Source organism: Rhincodon typus, chromosome 12 (assembly GCF_021869965.1).
Source record: "Rhincodon typus isolate 14 chromosome 12, sRhiTyp1.1, whole genome shotgun sequence".
In the NCBI taxonomy this organism is placed as follows: Eukaryota; Metazoa; Chordata; class Chondrichthyes; order Orectolobiformes; family Rhincodontidae; genus Rhincodon; species Rhincodon typus.
In genome coordinates, this window is record NC_063343.1 from 43,866,833 (window position 1) to 43,878,217 (window position 11,385).

Here is an 11,385-nt window from a genome sequence, read left to right on the forward strand (position 1 = left end):
TCTAGAAAATAAACTGCCTTCACAAAATGATGTTGTTCAGACGTTTCCACCCCTACCCGTATCATCTTAAGCAGGGCATGGTAAGCGTGGGTGGGTTGGGGATGGTGTGTAACATGGGATCTTTCTATCAGGAATATGTTAAACAAGTTGGTCCTGCCATCAGGATTTCATTGACAATGAATTGTCTCCTGGTCTTGCCTGGGGTTCTGCTTAACTCAGCTGAGTGGACAGTTAGCAAGTGGACCTGTAACACCAAGAACACAATGCTTGGTACCCATCCCAGTCGGGATGAACTTGAGGACCTCATTCTTGCCCTATGCAAAATTTTAAATACATACTGCAGTACTTTGCATGGTTCCATGAATAATCACCTGGGGCCTGCTTTCAAGCAGAGAACCAAGCAAGAGAACCTTTTTACTTAACAAGGAACATCATCATTGCTATTGTTTGCAATATACAAGAGGGTGTAGTTGAGGCTTGCCTTGTTGTGGGTTGGTGACGGATATGGAGGCTAGCACAGGAATCGCAATACATTATGTCCACAGCTCATGGTAGTTCATATTTAAAGGCAGAATAAAGGGGGAATAGAAGAATATGACCATTTGTTAAATATATTTAGCAAATAAAGACTGTTAATAACCAATTTAATCACATACTGAGATGCACTTGATTGTTGTATAACTTATCGTTCAGGTTATATTTCGAATACTCAGTGCAGTTCAGAGTCAATACATTTTCAAAATAAGCTGCATTAGTAATGTAATATTTTGCTATATTTTCATTGAGTATCAGATAACGGTTTTCACAAACACTTTCTCATCCTAAATTTTACTCATGATTAGTTTGCCACTTCAAGTGATTGCATAGCAAACATGGCAGTGTAATTCAATATCTATACATTAATTGGCTCTGCTAGTTCCATACTTTCTTCAAAGTTGTTTGAAGGATAGGTTAAATGGCCTTTCTTGCTCCATTGAATTTCACGTAATAGATGATGTATTAACAGTATGATGCCAACTTTTCACATCAATGGTGCTTCCTCTTTTAATATACCAGCAAACCTATGTTCTTATCCACTATTATCTTTATTACAAAATAAAGAATTGTAACAAGGAGATGGTTGCTTTAAAAATGACAATATATGGCAAACTTGTGAATAAACTTTTTAAATCAATTCCAACCCCATTAAAATATAGATATCCAGTCAAAAGGCTTTTTCTCAGCTCAATTAATGCATTTAGCTTGCTCTGCATTCTCACTCTAAGGAGTCATCTTGTGTCATTTTAACACTTGTGTGGTCTGACAGTCCTGCTGACTAGGAAAGATTATTTTAACACAATGGGATTATTATGTCTACACTTTCATTTAATGTGACTTTATGGAACTTATAAAAGAACAAAGTTATTAAATCTGTTCCTAAAAGTGATTTTGTACATTTTAACTACTGCAGACGCAACATTTAAATTTGTGGGGGTTTTGCATGTTAATGTTTTTAAAAATTGTTGTTGCAGTCATTGGATTTCAAACAGTCAGTCTCATCATTAAGGGACCAGTTCTGACAGAATTATACCTCTATCCCATCCTCGCTAAGTGCTTCCTATGCAGGTTTAATCAAGTACTTCCAAGATCAAAATGACAAGCGAATTTGCCTGCTGCTGTGTTGTATTATTCTGCACAAGAAATTTACACTGAAGGCCTACTTTCAAAAAAAGTATACGTTAATGGGGATGTTGTGGTTTAATGATGACTTTACCAATTGTGGCCACATTGCATGAATAGAAGAAAAGTCACAGTGCGAACTTGTACCAAATAATAATAGTCATAGAGAGCTATGCATTCAGGTGAACAGTACTCAGTAATAGGTCTGGGATTTTTCAGGGTGAAAGTGAAATAATAGGCTGTTTCAGTGTTGTGTGGGATTTTGAGAAATATGTCTTCAGTTTACTTGCAGGCTCGGCTTATATGTGTGGAAACAGGCTCCTTATCCCTTAGTGCAGTTTTATGCTGTGGCTGGCAGAAGTTCAACATATTACTTAGAACACATTTGTTATAGGGTGTGTATGAGCATGCTGAAAAGGGTCAGTGTTCTTTCATACTGTCAGGAATGACATGTATGTGAGCTTCAGAATGGAAAACAATGTTCCATGATTTCAGAATCAAAGCAAATGCCTGGCCCTTAAAAATAGAGTCAAGTTGGCAACGCTGAGTTAGCAAGCATGATAATTCTTAAACAAAATCTGCACTTTAAGTAAGAAATGAATTAACACCACTAAAAAAAATTGCAAGAGCAATATCTCAGTTTCGCTACCAGGAAGCCTATAATGATTGTCAATATCCAACTCCTGGCTGATCGTGGTTTGTGTTTTCCTAAGGAAATGCAGATGACACAGTAAAACAAATGCAAAAAATGGATGAAAATTGGACATCCATCCACATATTCCTTTTCACAATATCTAACTGCTTCAATATCTTGTACTTACGACCCCAGCTTTTAAAAGCTCAGTAACCAAAAATAACTAAGTTGTAGATTTTAGTTTGTTCTGTTCGTTGTTTTATTTTTAAAATGTGTTTAAATATAAATGCTTATGATATCATTAAGGTAATAACATTTTCAATTCAAAAGTGTGCATAAATTAAATAAATTAGTCGTGCGTTCAGAGACCCAGCGATCATTTAATGTGTTGATGATTCATCTCAGTATGTGCCAACTGAGTTATATTGAGGAGTTCAGTAACTCTTCCACTCAAAAACATCATCACTACCAAATAAATAGTTCCAAAAACATCTGTTCCTGCATTTAAAAATTAAACTTTTAATGTTAATTATATTTTGTATTTTGCTTTCCTGTGGTGAGATTCTTTAATCTTATTGTCTAATGCAAAAAAAGTGCATTTCTTTTGCTGGAACTTAATCTTTACTGTTTTTTATAATCTAATCAGATCAGGAAAATGTCACATCAAATGGTTGATTTGTAATGTTATATGGCACTGAATTTTACATTCTGACATTTATAGTTCCACAGAAGTATATTATTAATGTGATTATGTCAGGTTGCAAACACAGTGTCATTACACTAGATGGCAAATATACAATGAGGAGGCAAACTTCAAAATCACAAATCTAAATGACAATTGTTTAACCTTGTTAGCAGTCCAATTAACAATAATAATATGACTCCAAAACCATAATAAATCACCTGGTCATGAAACATACCTGGTGGGCATTTTATTTTCGTTGTTAGTTGAAAAGGTGGAGGTAAAGACTAGGGCTGGGTCTATGCCTGACCTAAAGCAAGAGAGGCTGCTGATAGTTTTTTCACTGGAAAATCTTTGACATGGATGGAGATCTGAAAATTATTGTAGGTATTTCTCATTACAGCACCTACAAACTGGTCACACATTGTAAGCTAACATCACTATCATGTTGGTCTTGAGTCAGTACAGGTATAATGTGTTCTCTTGGAGAAATTTCTGCGGGTGAAGATGAGAATATGAAATGGAAAAGGAGAGGGAGGAAGCCAGTTGAACAGAGACAGAAGTGCAAGAAGGAGATTTACCTGCTGGGCATCAAGAGACTGCTGGGGGTATACCACTGCAGGCACAATGATGCAGGGAGAGGCTATGCCCTGACAATCATACGTACAGTGTGTGTATGACTTATCCACAAACGAAACAGGACAGTGCCTTTCACAAACCACTGTGACATCTCTATATGACACGCTCACCCCAGAGATCACATCCAACTGTGTGGGAAACTATCTGATGTCAGTGGCACTTCAAGCCATAGTGGCTCTAACCTTTTGCATCAGTGCCATTTCAAGCTGTCCAGCAGTGACCCAAATGGCCAAAACAGCACACCACTGCATTCATGCTTTTACAGTTGTCATGTTTCATTATGCTGAGCAATTTATTGCTTTCACTACTGGCCACAATAGTTAGATTTTAAAAAATGCAAGGAGCTCTGCAGAAATGGTGGCTTTCCATAGGAGCAAGGCATCATTGATCGTACCCATGCCACCATCAAGGCACCAGCAGGGCATCATTTATAAACAGAAAGGGGTAGTGCTCACTTAATGTCCAGATAGACTGTTACCACAGACAGCGAATCATATAGGTATGTACAAGGTACCTGGACAGCATCCATTACTCTTACATTCTCACATACTTCCGGGTGACACAAACTGTCTAATGGATCTGACGCATTGGAAGGATAACTGCTGGCTCACAAAGGATACCACCTGAAGAAGTAGCTCACGACACCTGTTCCAGGTCCTAGTTCTGAACCTAAGCACTGTTATAGTGACAGCCATAGCACAACAGGATCCATTACTAAGCAGATCCATTGGTCTGCTGGAAAAGAGATTTAGATGCCTTGACTGATGAGATGATTCTCTCCAGTACAAGACTTTGAGAGTACTCCTGAAGGTGGTTGTTTGTTGTGCCCAGCCCTCCCTAGAGCAGCAAAAAGGGAATCCCTATCAGAGGACGAGTTGTGGGAGACAAACTGATGAGGAGTTGGCGGAAGGAGAGAGTGAGACACTGCAGTCAGATATGCAAGGCCATGCGTGGAAGCATCAGATTGATGTAAGACAAGACAGGCTGCAATCTTGAGAAAATTACAGCAGTTGAGTGCTTCCAAATATATCATTGTGTCACCAGTGTTCACCTCATTGCCTTCTTTCATCAGAAGAAAACCAGTTTGTCACCTTGGAAACATCCATGGTACTCAGTTGGATGAAGATGATTACATATTATAAGGAGACCATGTCCACGCATTTTCATACATGGTGCTTAAACCAGTGACCTTTTGCAAGATGTTGAAACAAAACATCATTTAGAAACAGAAAGACTCTCTAACTTGTGAAAATAATATGTGATAAATTCCTTCATGTGCATTCAAGCATGACTACCGGGAGGTTTCCTTGACTCTTTTCCAGGTGCTGAGGTGTAATGCAGTTGTGCTGTTATGTCCTCTTGGACTCCTCCATAGTTCATGCCAGGACCCACACTCTCTCTTGTATTAACATCACATCTCCATGCACTTCACTCTGAATGTACAGACAACTCCAGAGGCCAGTTTCCAGCAGTATCTGGCTCCCTTCCTGCACCATCTCAGTTTCTGGCAGCTGCGCATGCAATTGTGATATGCTTTTACTGGTTTATGGTTCCTTTCCTTCCGAGGTGTGATTCCCAATTGAGCTGTGTGCATCTGTGCTGGTGCTGGGTGCAGAGCAATGATGTAACACTGCATCCTCTGATGCATTCTGTTCCTCCTCAGAGGCTAGTTTTGAACCCTTGGGCTTTTGGTGGCAGCATTAAATGTTGCACTGGTGCAGGAGACAAAAATAGTCAAGGTGGAATCCATCATCCACCTTTGAGGTGTGTACACAGAAACACAATCTCTGACAGCAGTGCAATCTTGTGACATGTTATTCTTTGTTTGCAATTTGCTTTACAGATTTCAACATTTGGTTTCTCTTTAAATCCAATGCAATAGTGCCCACAAAATCACAAACCATCAATGTCTCCTTCTTAATATACCAGACATCATCTCACCTCTCCTGCACAGGCCTTTTTACATTAGTTTGTTCAATTGTAAAGAATATGCCTTGCAATCACACCATCCCAGGGCTTTCCTCTTGTCTTGCCTTGACAAATGAACCAATTCTACTCATTCACTGCCAGCTCCACTATCCCCTCCTCCAGGGATAAAAATCACAGGCCTTGGTGCTGCTCCTAGCCTGTGGCCCGGCCCCCAATCCAAGCACAGCATGCCCCATGGAGTCCCAGGCCTCCATTACTGGACCCTGATGTAACCCAAGTCCTATGTCCTCAACCCTGCCCAAAACCCCCAAAACCTTTTTATAAACGTTAATGCCAATTGAAGTGCGGTTTGAGCATCACATCACATCACACATTTGAGGAGTACAAAAGACAATGATGAAAAAAGATACACAAATGGATCCTTCATTAAACCTTTCATGTAAGCATGTTCCAAGTTTTAAGATCTTAGGTCATTGACACACTTGTGGCACTGAATCCAAGTTCACTGGACATCATAACATCAACATTGCTGCATCAGGTAAAATACCGTGTTGGAGGCAAAATCATATCATTGATTAGGAACAATGTGACATATTTTAGGAAACCTTGCTATACTACATTACAAATAACCTGAGAGTACCTAATGCTGTGTCAGAAATAAAGGGTGTTTCATGACCCACTCCTGACATTCCTTCTTTTCACAAGGTTTAAAATTCACCACAAAAACAAAAGAATCTAGTTTATTTTGGCAATAGAACAACAGCTGCAGAATTAATATTTTTGGCCTGTTGATGAGGGGAGACATTCTCGTTCTATACATTGCAACAAGAAGCATGGCTTATATTTTGGTTAGTCACATGGGTGTTAGCATCCGGTATCTCGCCCAAGTGGCAATTCTTATGTCTACATCTGAGCTCAGAACAATGAGCAAACAATTTGATGATGGCAGTAAGTTAACTGGATCTGATGATATCCTAATCTGGCAGTTCTGATCTAGGTAGTGATCAGAAACCATTCCTTATTTTTATTGTCCCTTGTCCAAGAATACCAAGACTGAGAACTACTGAAAAAGTTAATGTCATGGACTTTGTTAGTAACTGCTGTAATACAATAATAAAACCAGTAAAAATCTATATATAATCTGCCCTGAGCATCTTGTAGGCTTGTTTTTTTGAACAGTCAGCAAGGATAACCAAAAATGACCTGACCCAGTCTGTGTAGCTGTTCTGAGATCTAAGATTGGCAATGAACTTCACTTGCTGCAGCTCCAAGTCAATGATGGCCCAACCAATAATCACACTCTTCCCCTGTCATATAAATTGCGGTCCTTTTTCTTCAAATCCATTTCTTGCATCTGATGAGTACAGCTAAAATGCTTTGACTTCTTTTCGCTTTTTGGGACTGTTTAAGTTTGACCTATTCCAATTAGCAAAAATGTTAACACATCAGGCATTAGCCGAACTTTTTCTTTCAAATCTTAGTCTACCTACAGTTTTTTTTGAGGATTTTATGCTTTTACTTGATTTTCTCCGAAAGACTCTGCCATTCTCATTTCACCAATGTAGCTAAAGTATGAAAGAATAGGAATAAATTCCTTTGTAAAAAATTCTTTCCATCCAAAGACAAATATAGACCTTGGAATAATCTGTGTGCAACATTATTCAAGTATTTAATAACAGAGCGAAGGAGATGTTGCAAATGGACAAAATTGCTTATTTTTTAAAAATCGGCTGAATTGTATTGGCTCAGTCCAAATTGGGTTGAGGTTTTTGGAAAGATTTCTATTACAAGGCCTTGCAAGCTTTCTTGTTATCTCTTACAAATCTCACCTCATTAACTACCTTCCCTGCCCCATAGCATCTTTCACATACAATTCCAGCCCCATCTTACTGTGCACTATTCCCAAAACAACTCCTCGATATCCACCGAAATCCTGGCATCTCTTGCGGCTGCACCATCTTTGAAAGGCTGCTATCCACTCAGACAAGGGTTGGCAGTGCAGTGTGTCCCCTCACTGCCAGCCACAAAACCATGCTGCCCATTGCACACAGCCAGCATGGCTGACACTACTTAACACATATGACTCTATTCTCTCACCCTCATTGCTGTGTAAACACCACAACACGTAGTTTACTGTCAGTAGCAGCATTCTATCGAAACACCTTCTTAAATCAGTATTTCCCTCTCCCCAATGCCCACTGTAGACCTGCAATTTGTCATTGTCTAACATTCAGGCAAGCAATTGGACAATTCTAAAAGTGAGCTTTTATTTACAGAAAGCAAAAGGGAACAAAAATAGAACCAATAGAGAGAGCCTGAAGATCATGCCAACAATGCAATCTATGTTTCACCATCATGACCAACAAATATTTTACTTCCACAATTATCTAATGTACCTAGCTGTCTTCTGGTGGAAGCAGCTGTCAATGAGGCTCTGGTTTGTTGCATGCAATACAGCTGAGCTTTGTTCCAGACAAAGTCTGCTTCCTGTCACAGTGCTTGGGGAGATACAGAAGCTACATTGGGATGTGCCTCGCTCATGCTCAAGAAATGGAGTCTGGGTCAAAAATGTCTGGGCCTCCTCCACATCCAATGCATCCTGAGGGGCTCTACAGCTATAACTCTCCCTGAGCTGTGTGCTCCTTGTCCTCTGTGGCAACTTGTTGCTTCTCACAGATTTGTCATCAGGTCTGGTCTTCCTGTGTTTGTTTTCAGATTCTTAGTTAGGCAGCCACAGCAAGCAACATGCCCTATGGAGACTACAGTGGTGCTCGCTGCCAGTCACTACCCTCCATACCCCTCCTCCCCTCCCCCTCCCCCCCACAACCCCCCCCACCGTGGCCTACCATGCCATCTGATGCTTTTCGACAGTGCCCAATTAACCTTGTGCTTCCCTCCGTTACCATCCTTGTCCCTACCTCAGCAAATGCCTCTGCTTTCACCCGCCAACATTGATTACCCCACCCCTTCTGGCAGTCAGGCCCCTGCTGTCCCTACAGGTATCACCCTTAACCCTCCTGAAAGATCGACAGACACCCAGGACTCTCTACATCCCAGACCTCTCTTTGATTGATTTCCACAAACAGCCTCTAGACAGAACTAACCAGACTCCTAACCGCTGAGTTTACAGTTCCCCACCTGACCACACATTCCTCTGACTGACAAGGCCGTACAAGATTGACCGCTGCCCACTCCCCAGACTGTACTGGAATGAATACCCTGACTGTGAACATGACAAGCAGATGACTGACTGTGGCCAAGTCCCTGGACTGTGTGCAGACTGTACCCATGACTGATGGTGCACGAACCCCTGAAAGACAGGCTATACCTGCCCCTCCTGCCCCTCCTGCCCCCTTAACTGGACTGAGGACTAGCCCCCACCAGTTTCTGACATTGGCAATTTAGTTGAATGAACGTACAGTGTGTTTGCCACGCAGACAGCTGGCACATCTGTAGGAGCTGCATTGACATTTTGGTGTGCCATTTATCAAGCGTCTCTACACACATCTTCCCCTAGTCTTTAATGCTAGCTGCTAGTGTGTCCTTAACTCTGATTCTGTGCTTACTAGATGGCCTGGATGTGTACAGGACAAATGCCATGGTAGCTGTTAGGGGTTGGCACATGCCAGATGTCAATGTCCATGGATGAAGAGTACCTGAGGAGTGCCCATGGGTCATTCCCTGAGCTGCATTTTGTTCATACACAACATGGCAGTCATTCTGAGCAAGCTGAATCGATCAGTTACTCTGGCTTCCATGTTGAGTTGTCTAGCTTGTTTGCTGAGTTTGCAATGTTAGAAAGCTGAATGTTATTGAGGTAAGTTAGGCCATCAATGAGGTGTTTAAAAGCTATAATCCCCCTTAATTGGCAACCTGTCACTGCCTAGCAAGAAACTCGCCACACACCATTTGTGAAAATCATAAAAGATGGAACAAAGAGGATCATGTGTTATAGTTGCAGTGTTCCCACTTCTGAAATACAAAGGCAAGAGTCATGTCATATCTGTCCCAGAGGTGTGTAATAATACATTTGAATCAATTGACTAAAATAACTAAAAGTTGTAGTGATATTCTTTTGACGTTGAGATGGGCCTTGCCAGACTTCTCATCCAATTCTGCCACAAATCTCACCATAACCCACTATAAGATTCTGTCCGTGCTCTTTCCAAATGTCAATCTTGCACTAGTATAGAGAAACAGATGGGGAGAGATAGTACTAATTCAATGATACACACAATGCAATCTGTGCCTTTTCAAGTGTCAGAATTATTAATTATATTTTTTTTAGAAAATTTCATGCATTCTCCACTCATTCGAGAGTGTACTTACTGTTATAGTACTTGGTAGAGTTAAACAGTATTGTTGTGTGTTCTCAGGTGCCCAGTGATCAAACTGTAGTGAAAACAATGTATTTTAGTTCCGTAATTTATAGGACACATTTTCAGTAAAGCTGTTAAGGTCGACACTGATGTTAATGGAGCACATTTGGTGACTCATTTCCTCAGGTTGTTAATGTTCTATGTTGCAAAAGAACGTATTGTGTCCAATTAAGAAATCACTTTGTATTTGTGTTGACTGCTACTTAAATGTTAAAAATTAACAAACTGGATTAGTGCCAGGCTGCAATTAGGTTTATTTCTTCAAGTCTCATCACTCTGCCTCTCGCTTTCTGTCCCTGTTATTCTACTAATTTAATGTTAAATTTGCATCAGTCATCACATAAATTTGACATCAAATTTATGTGATAAATTTATGGCATAATGGCACAGTAAACCATTTTCTTTTCAAGCCAATGTCCTTATAGCACCTCTAATTAGAACTTCAAACTGCAGAGTTTTACTAAGCAATGATCTCTTTGTTACAGGGCAGCAGTTGAATCCTGACCACAAAGATAATGGATTTAACCAAACATTGATGTCTTGTTTCCCTTGAAACCCATTGCAGTCAATATCATGTCACGGGGATGGTCAATTCAATTTAATAATCCTGAAAACACGTGAGGATTGTGATGTGTAATTAACCCTGCCATATGACCGTAATACATGCAACTCCATGTTGTCTGTTGTCTTAAAACGATTTCAGTGTTAACTATTTTATTGATTGGCTGGACAATTGATCAGTGAGCCACAATCATGAATGGGTCTGACCAGTTAATAACAGTCTCCATTTCTTAAAGGCAAGGTGTATTGTGCATATAGCAGATGCTGGCCGTCGTGCAGGAAGTGAATTTAACCAAGTAACATTGAATAGACACAACATGGGGGAAAGCAGGCTCCAATACTTCAGATCCTGTACTGAAGGAAGTACAAATGAAAGAAATTGTCCTATGAGAACAGAAATCCTGCAGACATGTCTCAGAAAGACCAGTTAGCCATTAAAGTCATTGTCATCACTCAAATATCAAAGACAGTGTTGCAAGAAGTTTAATTACCTCATAAGAGTGGCTAAGGTCAGTGAACCTTCAAATGCCATATCCTACCAACAATCACGGACAATGCTCAATTCACCATATCTACATCACTTGTTACCAATAATTTCTATCAATCAGGACTCATTTTAGATATTCACGTGATCCTCTAAACTCTCAGACAGACAGCACTGATGAAAGACAGAGATAGTAGGAACTGCAGATGCTGGAGAATCTGAGACAACAAGGTGTAGAGCTGGATGAACACAGCAGGCCAAGCAGCATCAGAGGAGCAGGAAAGCTGACGTTACGGGTCTAGACCCTTCTTCAGAAAAAGAAGGGTCTGAAGAAGGGTCTAGACCCAAAACATCAGCTTTCCTGCTACTCTGATGCTGCTTGGCCTGCTGTGTTCATCCAGCTCTACATCTTGTTATC

At 40.4% G+C, this 11,385-nt stretch overlaps 1 protein-coding gene across 5 annotated transcripts in view; it reads left to right on the plus strand.

The window, feature by feature from the left end:
* The window catches only part of pitx1 (paired-like homeodomain 1), a 46,474-nt gene that overhangs the window by 14,664 nt on the left and 20,425 nt on the right, over positions 1-11,385 (plus strand). The gene's annotated exons all lie outside the window — the stretch shown is intronic.